General features: G+C 34.3%; 3 pseudogenes; 1 reads left to right on the forward strand and 2 right to left on the reverse strand.

Moving 5' to 3' along the window:
- Positions 1-9640: 9640 nt before the first annotated feature.
- LOC142552267 (protein GAMETE EXPRESSED 1-like) lies at positions 9641-12897 on the forward strand (annotated as a pseudogene).
- A 30-nt stretch (positions 12898-12927) lies between these two features.
- On the reverse strand, positions 12928-15053 carry LOC142550812 (pentatricopeptide repeat-containing protein At3g14330-like; annotated as a pseudogene).
- Positions 14840-15817, reverse strand: LOC142552266 (NDR1/HIN1-like protein 12; annotated as a pseudogene).
- Positions 15818-16640: the final 823 nt, after the last annotated feature.

Raw genomic sequence — 16640 nt, forward strand, 5'->3', positions numbered from 1 at the left:
TTTATATAAATTTGTATGTTTTGGATATTAGTCTTATAACTTTTAAAAGTTGGGTTTTTGTCTAATAATTTATTTTTTTGTTTTGGTCATTTTTCACCGGAAGTCATTGAACTACCTAATATTGTTTCTTGGTAATGCTCATATCTGGCTCACATGACGAAAATAAAAATATTATAGTACATAAATTAATTTTACCTGCATAAAACTAAAGGAAAACAATAAGATGTTTTCATCTCATTTTGAAATATTGGATGTAGTTTTTTTAATTATACGGATTTTAATTTGTATAATACAAACTTTAATTTTGTCATGTAGGAAAATATTTATTCTCAGTGTTTTCGATGATATCCAACTCGATCTCCGAGTATTTTGCTCATAAAAAAAATACGAATAAGAAGGTTAATTGCTATTTACATGTAGAATATCAAACCAAAACTTTCCAATAACTATGGAATTCAAGAATGGGGGATGAGCAGGATCGAATAATCGATGATTTCTTTTTCTCAACATGCGTGCATATATATATATATATATATATATAGTGGTCCATGGATATTTACGTGATAAAAATTTTAAATATGTACTTGGGGAGTTTTGATTGATTGCATTCATAATTAATGAAAAACTTCATGTTATGTGTCGTGCAAAAAATTTCAAGCATGTCTCCATCATATATATGTATATATATTATTTTTAATTCGAAGATCGTTATATAATATATATGAATTTGGATAATTTTTTTTTTTAGCTAATTTTTTAGATAGAGATACTCAATTCTATAATCTTAGGGTTCGCTTGGTTTGTAGGATGTGATAATTGAATAATTAATAATTTGATTGATAAATGTTTGATATGATAGGATATTTAATTTGAAAGATATGTAATATCATGTGTGGTGTGAAATTAACAAGATAGATAAATTAATGATAAATATACTAATGACCAAAATACCCTTAATCTTAATATTTATATTATTTCCAAATATCGTTTATCGTCCCCAAATCTACGGCATGTTCTCCGAAAAATCACACGCCAATTGGAAACCCTCTCCCTTTTGTTTGTCCACGAAGATTGAAAGATGAGTTGGGATCCGTGAAATATCTGACCGAATAGGCAACAGAAAGCCGGAGCATGTTGTTGTGATCTTAAATTTTTTTCTTTTACAGGTGAGATTTGATATTATTTCTACAAACGTCGTTCGATCCATTGATAGAAAGCAAGATTTACGTGCTTGACGACGTCGTTCGGCGAGTAATCTCGTGCGATGCCGTGTTAAAAGACATACCATGAAAATTGTACGGATCATCAATTGGTGTAGCAGCAGGAAAATTCTAATGTTATGACGTCTACGGTCCATTTTCCACTCTTACTTACCAAATATAAAAAAAGTTAGATCAAGCCAATACATGAATTAAAAAGTCTCCGAAAAAATAGTTAATAAAATCATAACTCTTCTATATCATCTCCATCAGTACCATTACAAAAAAAATGCTAAAATCCCCCAAAAAAAATATTTCTTGCACAACAGCCGAAGAAAAAATGCCAATGAATGTCTACTACAATGTAAGACGAGCTCCCTGGTTTTGGTTTTTTTTCAAAAAAAAATCATCAGCACAATACAAGAACACACCCAACAAACAACAACATGAAAATATTCAGTTTCTACAATGCATTTGAAGAAGAAAGCGATAACAGAAAACAATAAATTGTTCATAAATCTATGTCCATATGAGTTAGGCAACAGCTACAACATCAATAATCACACATACCTTCGAAGCTAGAATTTATTTTTACCTTCAAATAAGCTTGAAATTACTTCAGATCTATGTTAGAAATGGGGATTTGGTTGTCCCCTTTCGATCTTCAGCAGCGGTCAAGGGCACCACTCTTCGTAAGAAATATGGACAATGACGTAACAAGTTGGGTAGGTAGAATCAGGGGTATTTTGGTAATTAAACTTTTTTGGTGTAGCCGGATTGTTTTTATCAGACTAAGATGGATGAATATATTCTCAACACAAACAGTATAATTGTCAAACAAATAGTCAATGACAAATCTAAAAATGAAAGCAAATAAAATATTAATAATCAATCCAAAATTAATACTACCTACCAAACTGACCCTTAACGTTATAAATATGTATGTAAGCATTTGAAGTGAACTATTATTAATTCTTATTTTTACTTAGAAAACGATTCCCGTAAAATATATTATATAATATATGGGCGTGTAGTGACGAGCACTCTTTATATTTTAACTTATTCAATGCTCCAACGAGTCCAAAGAAAAATGTCACCTCTTGGTAAAAAAAAAAATGTTTCAAATATATGTATGAGTTGATAGATTATACGTGCGTTTGACTAATAATCATGAACTTCGTTCTGTCTATCAGCACTTTCACGAGAAATTAACTCAACTAATATGATTTACAATCTACCGTGTTAGTCAAAAAATTACCCCGTGGTCAATGGACACTGACAATTAACGGTTGCAAATTTCTATGTTATAAAAAATATTTTCTGCGATTAATGGATATTAAAAATTTTAATAGAAAATGAACCCATCTACCATCGCCGACGCCAAATATCATATATATTTTACGTACACACTATTTCATAATTAGGAAATATAGAGTATTTAATAGGTTGATGCTGGTTGAGAATTAAATAAATTCAAAACTGGTGTTACCAGATAATTAATCCCCTAATTTTGGATCACATGCGTAGGCGAGAGGCTACTCCCGCCATTTGCTGCATTCTGAACCTTTATATATAATTAATATTGATTTGGAGAAAGCGACAATTGATTATTAATTATTTGCTCTTCTTTACGCGTTTGTACAAAGTCAATTTTCTCTCATGGAATTTTTTATTTTTTTTTAAAAAAAGAAAACCATTTTTTTATTTTGTAGAAAATATTATTTGATGTGAAAAAATTATTATATAATATTCGAAATTAAAAAAATTAAAACTATTTATAATTAAAGTAACTTATTGCATAACAGTGATTAAGAAGAAAAACTGAAAAATTGTCGAACTCACTCGTTCACGTTTTTTTTTTCTTGAGTAGTTCTCTTATTAGATGATCTCACGAATCTTTATTTGTGATTTGTGAGACGGGTCAATCGTGCTGATATTCACAATAAAAAGTAATACTCTTACCATAAAAAGTAATATTTTTTCATGGATGACCCAAATAAGAGATATGTCTCACAAAATACGATCCGTAGGACCGTCTCACACAAATTTTTGTCTTTTTTCTTTATACGCTAATATAAATATCATTGTGGCCATAGTGCGATATTTCATATCGTTTAAATTATTTATTAAACATTTTAATGGATCATACATATATAAAATTACAATGATATTAATATAAAATATTAATTTATTATGTATTATTTATTATTATACAAGATTGTTATATATATACGATCGAGAATGTTAGGCATAGTCATTGATAAAGTAAAATATTCAATGTGATGTAAGAACTTAAAAAATTTAAGTTGTTGCATTTCAAATTAAGTTTAACCATACATGAGAGTGAAAAAATTAGGGATATGAATTGTGCTAGATCACGAATTTTTCAAGCTGGCTCGATAAATATTGAATTCATATTTGAACTAAGTGAACCCGAACATTTTCAAAAAAATTTAGCAGCGTTCGAGCGAAAATTATTTTATTTGATAGTTCGCGAGACTTAATATTTTCTAGACATAAGAGAAAAGTATCAATTCATCCATTCTTTTGATAACAATCACTAGAAAACTAAATAAATCTTCGGATCAAGATGGACCTGGCTTTAATAAGAAATTCAAGATTGTTTTGAGCAATATATGAAACTATTGGGCCGTCCAATGGATCATGGTCTACCCTAGCACTTGACAAAAGACACAACATTAATGGTTTTTTACTTTTTTCTGTAAAATGGGAGGGTCGGGACTTGGTTGTGTTGTCTTTATGAATACAATTTTCAAATAGTCTTCAAGATTAATAGATCATTATAACGGGGGCAGGCTCAATTGTGAAGCCCAAACTCAAAGCCAGACTCGTTTTTAGTCGACTGTAATTTTGATCTTTCTTTTCACCTCACACCGATGTGATTCTAACTATACGTCAATATTGCATTAATATTGCATTGTCACAACAACATTGTCGACAAGTGAAGAATACAATTGTCAAAATTTTATATATACCCGGACCGAGGATGAGTTCAGCCCACTCTCGTTAGCCCAGATAGTTAGTGACCATCGTTCAGAACTCCTGGGAGGTCATCTACTCGATATGTCCCAGACAAGAAGCCTTCTCACTCGCGTGAAGTAGGCGGGAGGTCATCCCAGTCGACCTCCCAACGCCTGTAATAGTGATAGGAAAGAGTGGGGCCGAGCTCCCGTGCCGAGCTCCCGACAAGACCCGAGCCGACCTTCTAGAGGATGTTTTTGCACCGATTGGAAATCTTGTGGACGACATCCCAAGACGAGCTCCCAAGAGGCCGAGATGATAGGCGGGCTCATACCTATGAGAGCTCTTACTCAGACGTTAACGGGTAGCCCACCGAAATCACGCCCAGAAAGGTAAAACCCATCAAGATCTAACCAAATCTGGCCCAAAATCTAACCAAATCTATGCAAATCTTGCACACGATTATGAGAATCTAAATCTACCAAATCAGGACTCTATCTTTCTCCTATAAATACCAGGTTTCATTCATTATTTATTCATTCATATATTCACATTCTCTCAGCACATACATTACTCTCTTAGTTTTCTATTATCTGACTTGAGCGTCAGAGGGGCAACGCTGGAACAACCTTTCGGCCCCCTTCTAACGTTCTTGTTTGTGCTTCTAGATTTCGAAGGTTCGATCTGAGTTCCCTAAGTGAAGATCCAACCTTCCAGCTACCGTCCCGGATTTCAGCAACATCATAGATTAAAACTCAATTTCAACAACATACATGACAAAAATTGTAAATAAAGAGACAAATATACACGATGATAATCGAAATTTTGTCCAAAATTTAAAAATCGATTTTATTTTTTTAAAAAAATAACGAATAAAGATGAAAATGCACAAGTAAAAAACCCAGGCTCTGTGAGACCGTCTCACAAGAAATCATGATATCCTCGTGCAATTTTCCTTTGCATGCATTTGTTTTTAGTTCAAACTTAATGTTATCGATTGATCCAGCAGACTCATTCCGTTTTCTTGCTTGTTTGATTCACTGTTTCTTTCTTGGCTCGGCTATTAGAAATTTATGCTTCCGATGATGAGAAAGCATCACTAGAGTTTTTCAAGATCCAACAATATAATGAAATATTTTAAATTCAGCTTATTATATTCATATTTCTGGTAATGTTTATATCCAATAATATCGTTTTAGATTTTACATATATAAATTTATAGATATAATTAAACAGACAAGTTGAAGGTGTGTGCCCTTGCAACAGAATGAACATTGGCCCAACTGGACACACAGAAAATGACACTGGAACAGATTCGAGACTACTTTTTTCCCCTAAAAAGTTCCATATACGAAGTTATTACCTGTTCGAAGAACAAATACCAAACAAGCAGACGTACGGGTTAAAATTCACAACAAAATTGATGCACTAAAAGTAGCTGATACATCATACAAATACACGTACAGAACAGAGTTCCGGGGACTTAATTGAATAAAAACTTACAACACGAGAAGGGGAAAATGTTTTCAAATCATATTAAAAGAAACATCGGAAAAACATTATAAAAATATCAACTTCCCCAGAAAATCAACATGTTTATTCTAGAATGTTAATTCGGTTTTTTTTTTTTTTGGAATAGCAACAGGAATCATCATTGCATACAGGTCTGGGTCTGTTATAAGTTCAGAGAAAGATGCTTGCATAACCGACCTAACAAAAACTCCAATTTCTTTTAAATTTTATATATATATATAATTAATTAATAGTTACTAATTAAAAAATGTTAACAAGTATATTTGTCAAATTGAAAAAGACAAGACAACGTAAGAAAACCTATAATCTTTTCTGGTTGCCACTAATAATTAAAAAAACTTATGTCTTCTTCACCCTTGATCGACCTTCTCATCGTGTTGTCAAAAATTAAAAGTAATCATATTTTTGAAAAACTCTTGACATATGCTTACATTTTGTATTTCTCAAAATTTTATGACGAAACTATCGTTACTCTATCGATGATATCTCCATCTACGCTGCCAAAATTTCAAATCGAACCCTGATTTGAAAATCTCACTACGAGACCTATCATTTTATATTTATTTTGTGAAATTTTGGCATTACCAAAAAATCGAAGCTCACTAGTTTTGTTTGGCGTCCGGTTATCGCAGCTTCCACGGCGGTCTTCCGAATTTGGAGTAATTTAGGTTCCATTTCAGCTTTCTTTCGGCTCATTTTTCGAGAATCGCCTCATATCACGAGTAAGACAGGTCATCAAAATAAGAGAAGACCAAAAACAAAATCAAGCATGTCAAATAACAAGAACGAGATAATATTCCTAAACAAGTAGATCGAATAAAAAGTTTAAACCTGATGTGAATCAACGACAGCTTATTGGTAAGCGTAGCATGGGAAACACTTCTGTGTTTCGTATTCACCGCTGCCTCCGATTCAGTTGATGCAACGCGGGAACCTTATTTATCCGGCGGCAATATACACCCCGGCGCTCATACATATATACGAATATGGAAACTCAGCCAATTCAACAGCCCTCGGCGGATATAGTTCCCGACCTGCACCAAGCGAATCAGAGACCGCCGCAAGAAATGAATTCCGAGCAGAAATGGATATGGGGGAGCTCTCGGAATATAAACCATAGGCAGGCAGAAGGTACTCGGAGCATAGTGTGAACTGAAATCACATGGAGAATTTGCCAGGAAGACGCACGGTATTTTATAGCTGAAACGAACGCATGTGATTTCGCCACGTGGCTTTATTTATTTATTTATTTGGGGGTGAATAATGGGTAGCATGTGCGCCCGTACGAGGCCCATACCAGCGTAGGTACATATATTATATAAGATAGCGATACGAAAAATCTACTGATTCTCAATTAATTGTGTTAAATGTCCAAACAATATTAATATTTTGTTTGGAATGTTTTATGGATCATTCGATTTTGTATAAGTTCTAAATGTTTATTTTTGATTTCGATGATGTTATGTTAAATGTCTTGTATCGATTATATTAAATAATTGGAGTTATACATATGAACTTGAAGATATATATTCTTATTTGAACAAATTTTTCGATTTAAACTAGTTCTGAATCTCAATATATTGTTTTATAACTTCTTTTTTTTTAATGGAATTCTCTTATAAATTCATCGACCACGCACTTTATATGACTGAAATTAATTGATGCATGTACTTAATTATCTTGTTTTCTAATTTGTGTTTTTAGCTCGAAAGGGAAGTTAATAGAATTTTAATCATACGAAAGAAAACAATGCAAAAACTTGTGTGAGACGGTCTCACAGGTCGTATTTTGTGAGACATATCTCTTATTTGAGTCATCCATGAAAAAATATTACTTTTTAGGCTAAGAGTACTACTTTTGATTGTGAATATTCATATGGTTGATCCGTCTCATAGATAAATATTTCTAAGACCGTCTCACAATAAACCTACTGACGTAACAAATACCAGTACGCCTACTTGCTAAAATGAGAATATGTGCTTTCAGCGGCTATTTTTGTTTTTTACACTTTTGGGGTAAATGGGTGGCTCATTGGGAATGGAATCTGATTTTGTATTTGTTCTGCCAATTTTATTTTATACTTCTTGTGTTGCTTAGATTAATCGTTAATTTAGGGCAGTGTCATAGTGATATAAGGTTTTTTTGCCAAATCTGTTATACGAATAATAATTACATATATCGGTAATAATATTATACATAATAATTCAAATTGTTAATTGTAACATATAATTGAAATACTGGTAATAATAAATTATCTTTTATGAATAAAGTTTCTTTATGATAGTAATTGAGAGTAATTGTGGAATATGATAAATTTTCTAAAGATTCAAATATCAAATTGTAACTTTAAACAGTTAACAAAAAAATTAGAAGTAGAAAAAATCTTAATCTTACTTTTAATTTTGGTTAAAAATTATAGAAGTTGAAACAAAAACTGGTTCTCACTAACACCTTAGAACATTTCTATCCAACTAAAATCTAAGAAATACTTCTTAAAAATTCTCTTGGTTTGCCCATATAGTTGGAAAATTGATACCCAAGTCAAAATATATGATACCTTTTCAATAACTTAATCAAATTTAGAGGCCAAAGGTAGACAGACGGCTTTAATTTGTCGCAATAATTAGGATTAACTAGGAAAATGTCATACATGCACGGTTGAGATTTGAGTGGGCAAATTATATACCCTCTCAGACACTTATTAGGTTGTTGTGTACTAATTATTCTTAAATTTCCCAAAATATACACAATTTTTTTCCATATATTTTTATTAATAACACTGTCATTAGGCTATTGTTAAAGTGTTTATCCAATATTCTACATTTATTTTTATTAATAACACTGGCACACATTATGCGTGTGTATACGAAGATTTTACGTATAAATTGAACATAAAAAAAAATTCGGAATGATCTAATTGAATTTTCTGCGCATAGTCTAATATTTTCAGAATCAGCACAAAGGAATAAGACTAAAAATATAAAAACAAAAATGAAAAATAGAAGTTGAGGGAGTTTAGTGGGAGAAAAAATTGCGTTTACGTTTATGAATAGGAAAACTAGTTCAACCAGTATTCGATTCTTAATTTTTTTTTAAAATATTAAATTTAATATTTGGTTATATATATGAATGATTATCTGGATTTTGGATTTTATTAAAAAAAACTATTTAATTAATAGTATTAGAGTTTATTTAACTATTATTTTTGTTTTAAAAATAGATATACTATAATCGATAATTTGAATATATGTATATAATTATTTAATTTTTAAACTTTGATAAATATATATTTTTATCTATTTATATACATCTTTTAGGTTTTAAGACTTAAAAAATATTGTTTATTATATTATATTAATATTTATATAAAATAACAGTATTTCAGTTCGAACATCTGGTTAAACCGGTAGACCAGTTGGATCGTTTTTTTAAGATAGAAATATTAGATGACTGATTCGGTTACAAAAACATTTGTAAAAATTTGAGAATACAAGAAGAGACGCAGCCGTCGAGCCTTGAGGAGTATCAAACAATAGCACATGGCTCTTCACCAATCTCCGGTCCTATATTGGTTTCTTCAATCACTTTTCTCAAAATCCGTGCCCCATTTTAAATGTTAGTTATTGCAACCTGCGTGAAAGTCCAAACATTGTCTCTTCCAAGCAATCATCGAGTCAGAAGAATCTAGATATGATATGGTGCTAGAGCTAGAAACTCGTCGAATAAACTTTCAAGCAAAAATAGTCCGTGGGTTCATCTACCGAATACCGAAAAATCGGAGGCCCATTATATATTTTAAGCCTAAAATTTCTCTCATAAATGGGCCAATTTTGGCGGTTAATGCATGAAGCAGTAGAAAAATACTTTCCCCCTGTCTGTCTGTCTGTCTGTCTACCTTCCAAGAGACGCCTCGCATATGTTGTTAGTTTATTTTGTACGAATACAGACAAATCGTTCATGAAATTTAGGTTGATCCTTTGGAAGTTACAGACTTTGAAGGTTTTAATTTTAATCGTGACTAAAATCAAAAAGGGGAAAAAAAGGGTGTAAGCCTCTCTGTTCTGATTAATTGTGTATTCTTGGCGTTTGCAGTCCATACCATTTCGGTCGCACCATATTTGTTTTACTTTGCATTTATTTGGTCTTCTGCGTTTGAAGTTTAAGCTTTCGGAATTTACTAGCTAGTATTTTTTCCAAAGCAACGATGACATATATATTTTAGATTCTTCTGATTTTCTTGCCTTTTTAAGTAACTTTTATTCTATTAGGAAGTTGTTTGTGAAAAATAAACGGTGCCCACTTGAAGGAAATTAACAGAATAGGAAATAAAATGGAAAGAAAGGAATAATATCACATCACAAATAATTACTGTATCAAGAAAATTTTGAAAGGAAAGTTTATGCGCACTTTGGAAATATGATTTGAGTTTGCGATAGGCAAGTCTATTCTAATTGCTTCACGAATTCAATTCCGATATTTAATCAGGTATTTCATGTTTTTCTATGAGATTCGGTTTCAATTTAAACATAAACCTTTTGGTTGCTTGTCAAGATCATGTTAATATCTACTGTCTAATAGTGGCTTGTGGGAAACCACGGGTCTTGTTTCTGAGATCTTGTGTGTTTTTTTTAAAAAAATTTTAAATCCATTAATCCCCGTCTGAAGTGGGAAATTTGCTTGACGTTCGTGTATTTTTATTTTTATTTTTTAATTTAATTATTATTATATCAAACATGAATTTTAGTATTAGAAATATATGCAATTTATGTTTAAATGTTTGATTGTCGAATTGGTTGCGTTGATTAGAAGAAAGTCATTCTAATTTTTTTTGTAGGTTCTATCTAATAAACTTATGGATCGTCGACCTCATAAATCTTACTCGTATTTCATCTTTACCTTGGTGCTGCTTTCACAAACATGCTTGTCATGGAGTTGGTTCTTTTCGTCCAGCGAAAAGAGCTATGATAATAGCAAGACATTTTCTGGGAATAAGATGATGGATAGAAATGGCTTTTCTGAATTTTCTATTGAATCATTCAACGACCCGAAAGGCGTCTCATTGGTCGAGAACGCTAGGAACAAAATGCTCGCACCAAATTCTTGCTGGCAAGTTGCGTAACAGAAGGTGTTCGAAGGATGTTCAAAGACTCTTGCTGATGAAGAGTCGAGGACTAGATTAGCTTGGCATTTGAGCGATTGCTTTCAACGCCTTACAGGTCGTCCCCCTCTTCCTCGTTGTGACGAAAATTCGATAATGACGAAATGTCTGAAAAATCTTGATGTGGATTCTCACAAGATTTTTCTTGAATACTTTCTGGAAACCAACTCAATTTGCCATCAGTTACAGGTAAGTATTCTAATTTTTTCGATTTTGTTGTGTTTATGTGATGGGATGCTCTTAATTTGCGCTATAATCTTGTAGGACCAACGCGTTTAAGTATCAAACAGAACGATTGGTTAATGAGCTAAAGAGTTCTGCGGAATATGCAGAAATAAAGTTGGACGAGATAGAGCGACATGGGGTGGAATTATTGCAGAATTCGAGACATGTGCATGACTCACTGGGCTTGATTGATCAGCAAACTAAGCAAATTGCAGAAACGTCGAGGAATGTTGAGGATCGTGTTAACTCAGTTTTGAAGTATTCTGAAGTAGTTTATGAGCAGTCTAAGATAGTAGCAGCTTCTCAAGCAGAGTTAAGCAAAAGTCAAGACAAAATGAAGGACAATTTGGAAGAAGGAATGGTGGTAATTCAAGATTCTTATAATAATTTGGGTCTAGAAATTACGAATTTGAAAAACGAAGCACTTGAAATCGAGAAGGAGATTGGAAGAGTTGGGGATGAAATGTTTTCAAAGATGAGAAGTTTGCAGAGTAGGGCTGACGATATCGGGAACATGGCAGGGACGTCTTTGGATAAACAAAAACAACTTCTTGATGGCCAGTCAGTGGCTATTGAAGGTCTCCATTTTCTCACAAAGTTTCAGTCACAGGCCCTTGAAGAAAGCAGGTGAATGCTCTTTCTAAACCGTCCTTCTTCAATACATATTCTTAAGATATTGCTACACGGAAAGCTATAGTTGAAAAGGGCAAGTCAAATTTCGACCATATAAATATACAAGTGCCATCTTTCACCATTGTCTCGCTTTGCCACACAACCATAGGTGTCATGATGTATTATTTTCGATTAAATTTGCATGACTTTACAGGGTGACCTCTTGAAAAGTTAGCAGAATTTGGGCATAAACAGCAAGAGGAACTACTGGTAAAGCAAAACGAACTATATGAATCTCATGACCATCTAGTTGAGAATTCAAAACTTATATTAGCAGCTCAGGTTAGCTATTCTTCCTTCAAATGTTCAACAAAGTAGTTAAAATTTGAATCTGAGTTGAAAAAATGACCGAGATCGTCACCTTATTGTAGAAAGCTTTCGAGTCCAAGCAGGCAAGCATGTTTGTTGCCATAGACAAGCTGTTTGCATTGCAGAGCGCAATGCTGTTCGAATCTCGAGTGATCATAGCCTTCCTGGTTTACTCAGTTGCAATCTTCATCATCTACATGTTAACTAGTGTCAAGCAAGCTTACAATGTCCGACACATGCTGTACTTGGGTAAATAAAGACATGAAAGTTTTAATGATTTAGATATTCTTGTCACTAAATCTTAGTGCCAAGCTTTATTTTCAGGGCTGTGTTTGACGTTCTCGGTAGAAGTAAGTATGCTTTGGTACATGACAGCCACCGTCAAACATCAAGGAAAAATAATATATACAGTTAGGTCACTTTTCGGTATTCTTGCATCAGTTCAATATCTCTACGCCATATTTACATATAGGTAAAAAAGCTCTACTCTGCTATAGCATGATAAAATTTTGCGAGTTGCACAGAAACTTACAGAATTTATGCAAACATGCAGAGATTATGAAGTGCTGAACCATAAAATGCTGTTGATGCTAATGGATAAGGTAAACAACATGCAAGGGAAAAAAGAGATGCTATCATTTGATATGGATATTGACAGTGAGGTAAATTGGTCATCATGGGTCGATACAGATTTATCCGAAGATGTATGCATGTTAGATGACCCTGATTATGTATACCCCGAGGAGATCGGGGATAGCTCTTCTTTGATTTCTTCAAGTACAAGGGGATATAACCTCAGGCAGCGTCACTAAGGTTTGTAACCTTGAAGCTAGATACTGTTAAGAGGTAGAATTGACTGAATTGACTATTATATTTGATTGATTCCTACAAGGTTGTACATAAGTAACTCTTGAATGTTAATTTACATAATACAGAGCCATATTTGTAGAAAATTTCAACAGAACTTTACACATTAGACTTTTGTCACCGATATTCATTGCAAGAGCATTTGCCACCATTAAAATGATAGAACCGATTCGTGTCTCTTAATATAATTCTCCTCCAACTTACTTCTGACACACACTTCATCCAAGTACGGCAATATGTGAAAACACGAAGATTCTTCGTGATTCTGATAGGTAATCCAGAGCCACCATGAATTATAGAATATATCATGGCAAGCCTTTCTGTGACCGCACACCCACTCTACCTCCATTTCCTCATTAACGTCATGAAGAACGACTCCTGTATCAGGTACATACCCTCTTATCTCCATTTCTTTTGTCAATACATAAATGACGATTCTGTACTCATCTGTATCTCGAAACTCAAAACCTCCACCAGCCACTAAACTGTGTACTTTGTCTCTAATATGTACCCAACTGCAGCCAGCCTCTTTCTTGATTTCACTCTTCTCCTTTAGTTCCCTCACCATTTCAACTTTGTCCCACATCCCAGCATTCGCATATATGTTTGATAACATAACATAGTTTCCAGCATTGTTCGGTTCAGTAATAGAAGTTTTCTTATGACTTCTGCAAGTGAAACATTACCGTACAGCCTACAAGAATTGAGCAACGATCCCCAGATGCTGCCGCTCGGTGTCATTGGCATTTTCTTAACCACATCTAGTGCCTCTTCTATTTTCCCGGCTCTGCCTAACATATCCCGCAAATGGGCGTAGTTCTCCAAATTAGGAACTATTCCGAACTTGGAACTCATTCTATCAAAGAGGATTCGACCTTCTCCTACCATCCCGAATGACTGCAACCTGATAACAATGAGATGAATGTCACCTCATACATGACATATCTAGCTTCTGCCATTTCCTCGAAAGCTGACATGGCTTCTTGAATCCAACCATTGATTGCACAACTGTTGATCAGAGTATTCCAGGACGTCAAATCTTTGGATACCATTCTATCAAAAACATTCCTACAATTCTCCACGGCTCCACATTTGGCGTATAAATCCAAAAGCGCGTTTAAAACAAGAACGTACGGGCATTCTTCTGATTTCAAAATTTGAGCATGAACTTCTTTACCAATAAAAAGTGAGGTCAGCCGAGCACAAGCCGCTAGAATTGTATTTAAACTAACCCAACTAAATCCAACGCCTTCCTTCTGCATTCTTCGAAAAGTTTCAAAACCTTCAAACACCTGATGTTTCCTAACGAACCCGACAATCAACGCGTTCCAAGCTGTGAAACCTCCTCAGAAGTCTCGCATTCTGAATAAAACCTCAAAAGTGCATTATTGTCTTTAGAACCTGAGCGTGCACTGATTTACCAAAACCTGAGTCTAACAAACACCAACAAGCCTTCAACGCAACAGAAAATGCAAAATTCCCTGGTTTGATTCCCTTGGACAACATTTCACAATAAACGAGTAAAGCCTCATTAAAATTCCCATTTTTCGAGAACCCGATAGCAAAAGCCACGTAAAGCGACTCTCCAACACAACTCATCTCCTCAATTCCCTGTCTAAACGCCCGAAACGGCTCATCCAACTGGCCGAAAGCTGAGAAAAGAGTGACGAACTTAGAATTTAAGGTGGGATTCTTGAGAAGATCCTTGTGATCTTGGGATTCCAGAAGATGAAGGTAGAGTCTCTGGCCATGGAGTAAAGATTTTCTGGAAATACAGTCGTGTAAGAGAGAAGTGTAATACTTTTTTTTTAATGATGGGCCGGGCTTTACTTCATTTAGTAAAATAGTAAGAGAATCCACCAGGCTTGGACATATGTTTTTTGTGTCTTTCAGGAGTCCAGGTCCAGGAGTAGGCCCATCATGGCTTGAGTACTGGTGGACCACGGCCCATTTGTACTAGTCTGGTCCTTTCTTATCTCACAGAAGCTTGCCCATCATGCTTTTGATTGTGAAGCACAGGACGAAATCAAGAACTAGAAGATGACACTAAAATCTAATTATGGCTCAACATGCGTCAAACCTAAAATTTTAATAAGATATATATACATTAATCTATTTTTTTTGTTAGAATATGATAAATCAGGAGATATTGGAGAATTAAGCTAGAAAAATTCCAAATAATAAAAAATATTATCATCCTAAAATTTTTTTGAGGCCAAAAAGTAATCAAAGACAGAATATTCATTGAGACCTAGAGCTACAACGTGGGAATATCCGAGTCCCGTTCACAGGCAACTCCAGCATGCAATTCAAGTGCAACCAGAATTTCACCGAACCAATCAACCCCACTCTCCATCTCGTTTTCGTGTTCCCTTTCAGCTCAAAATTAATAATATTTCGCTTCAACGACCAGTTCAAAGCCTCCGCTTCATCTGGATTCAACGGAATCGGAGTCGACTGTGAAACATAATTGAACTCCGTTGTCTTATTCGGGCCCAAACCATACGTATCAGCCACCAAATACGCTATATTCTGGCCCCGGAAACTCAACCCGAATCTCGTCCCGTAAAAACTGACACTGGCTTTCGCGTTATGGTTTTCGGATTTTATCATTGTGGTTACCTGCACCGTCAGCAAGCTGGCTTGGTCGAAGTATATGGCGTCAAGCTGGTGACGCTTATTTGTGGGACCTTCGGTCTGACGGCAATTTAGCCGATGAATAGAACTACTCCGGCTATGATCACGGCGACTGCGAGTATGGCGCAGATTACGGCAATGCCCCAGATTAAGGGGTTGGTGGTGTGTGGGGTGGTTCGGCGGAAGTGGACCGATTTTGGCATTGGTGAGGTGGGAGGGTAGTAGGAAAGGACATTAGGACGGGAAAGTGGGGATTTGGCTGATTTTATGTGGGAATTATGCGAGGGAAGAAAAAACAAGGTGTTGTCGAGAGTTCTTAGGTGCAATGGGTGGGGAAGGTTTTGGCATATCTTCCTTTCCTATGTATAAAGCTATCCTTCATTCTAACCAGTCTTCTGGTTTATGCTCCCTTCCCTTTAATTTTACAAGAAGATACAAATTTATGTATAGATTTTCACGAATACATTTTTTGTATATTTCACCGATCATCATCTAAATTATTTGTATAATTATGAAAATCACACTTTCTTTTATAGCATGAAAACCCTAGTCGTTACTTTTTGGTGAACTTAAAGCAACTCTATTAGCTAACACAATAGTCTGCAAATCATGTTAACAAGGTAAATTGCGTTTTCACAAATACATTTTTTGTATATTTCAGCAATTATCATCTAAATTATTTGTATAATTAGGAAAATCTCATTTTCTTTAATAGCATGAAAACCCTAGTCGTTACTTTTTGATGAACTAAGTAACTCTATTAATTAATACAATAGTTTGCAAATCATATTAACAATGTAAATTGCGTTAGGCAAGTCAAATGCGATATACTCGAATGAGAAAGTGTTGGCGAGGGCGATCAAACTCCTGACCATTGGCCAAACGTTACGTACTCCACCAACTTGGACGTTCCATGAGGGGAAAGTCACATTTTTTATCTTGCAACTTATATATTTTTTATTTTTGGTCATGTTATCGGTCAATTTACTGTTTTAATATACAATATTGCATTTTTAATGTCTCTTTCATCTGAATACTAACGTGTCACCGGATATGAT

This window comes from Primulina tabacum, chromosome 7, assembly GCF_025594145.1.
Source record: "Primulina tabacum isolate GXHZ01 chromosome 7, ASM2559414v2, whole genome shotgun sequence".
NCBI lineage: Eukaryota > Viridiplantae > Streptophyta > Magnoliopsida > Lamiales > Gesneriaceae > Primulina > Primulina tabacum.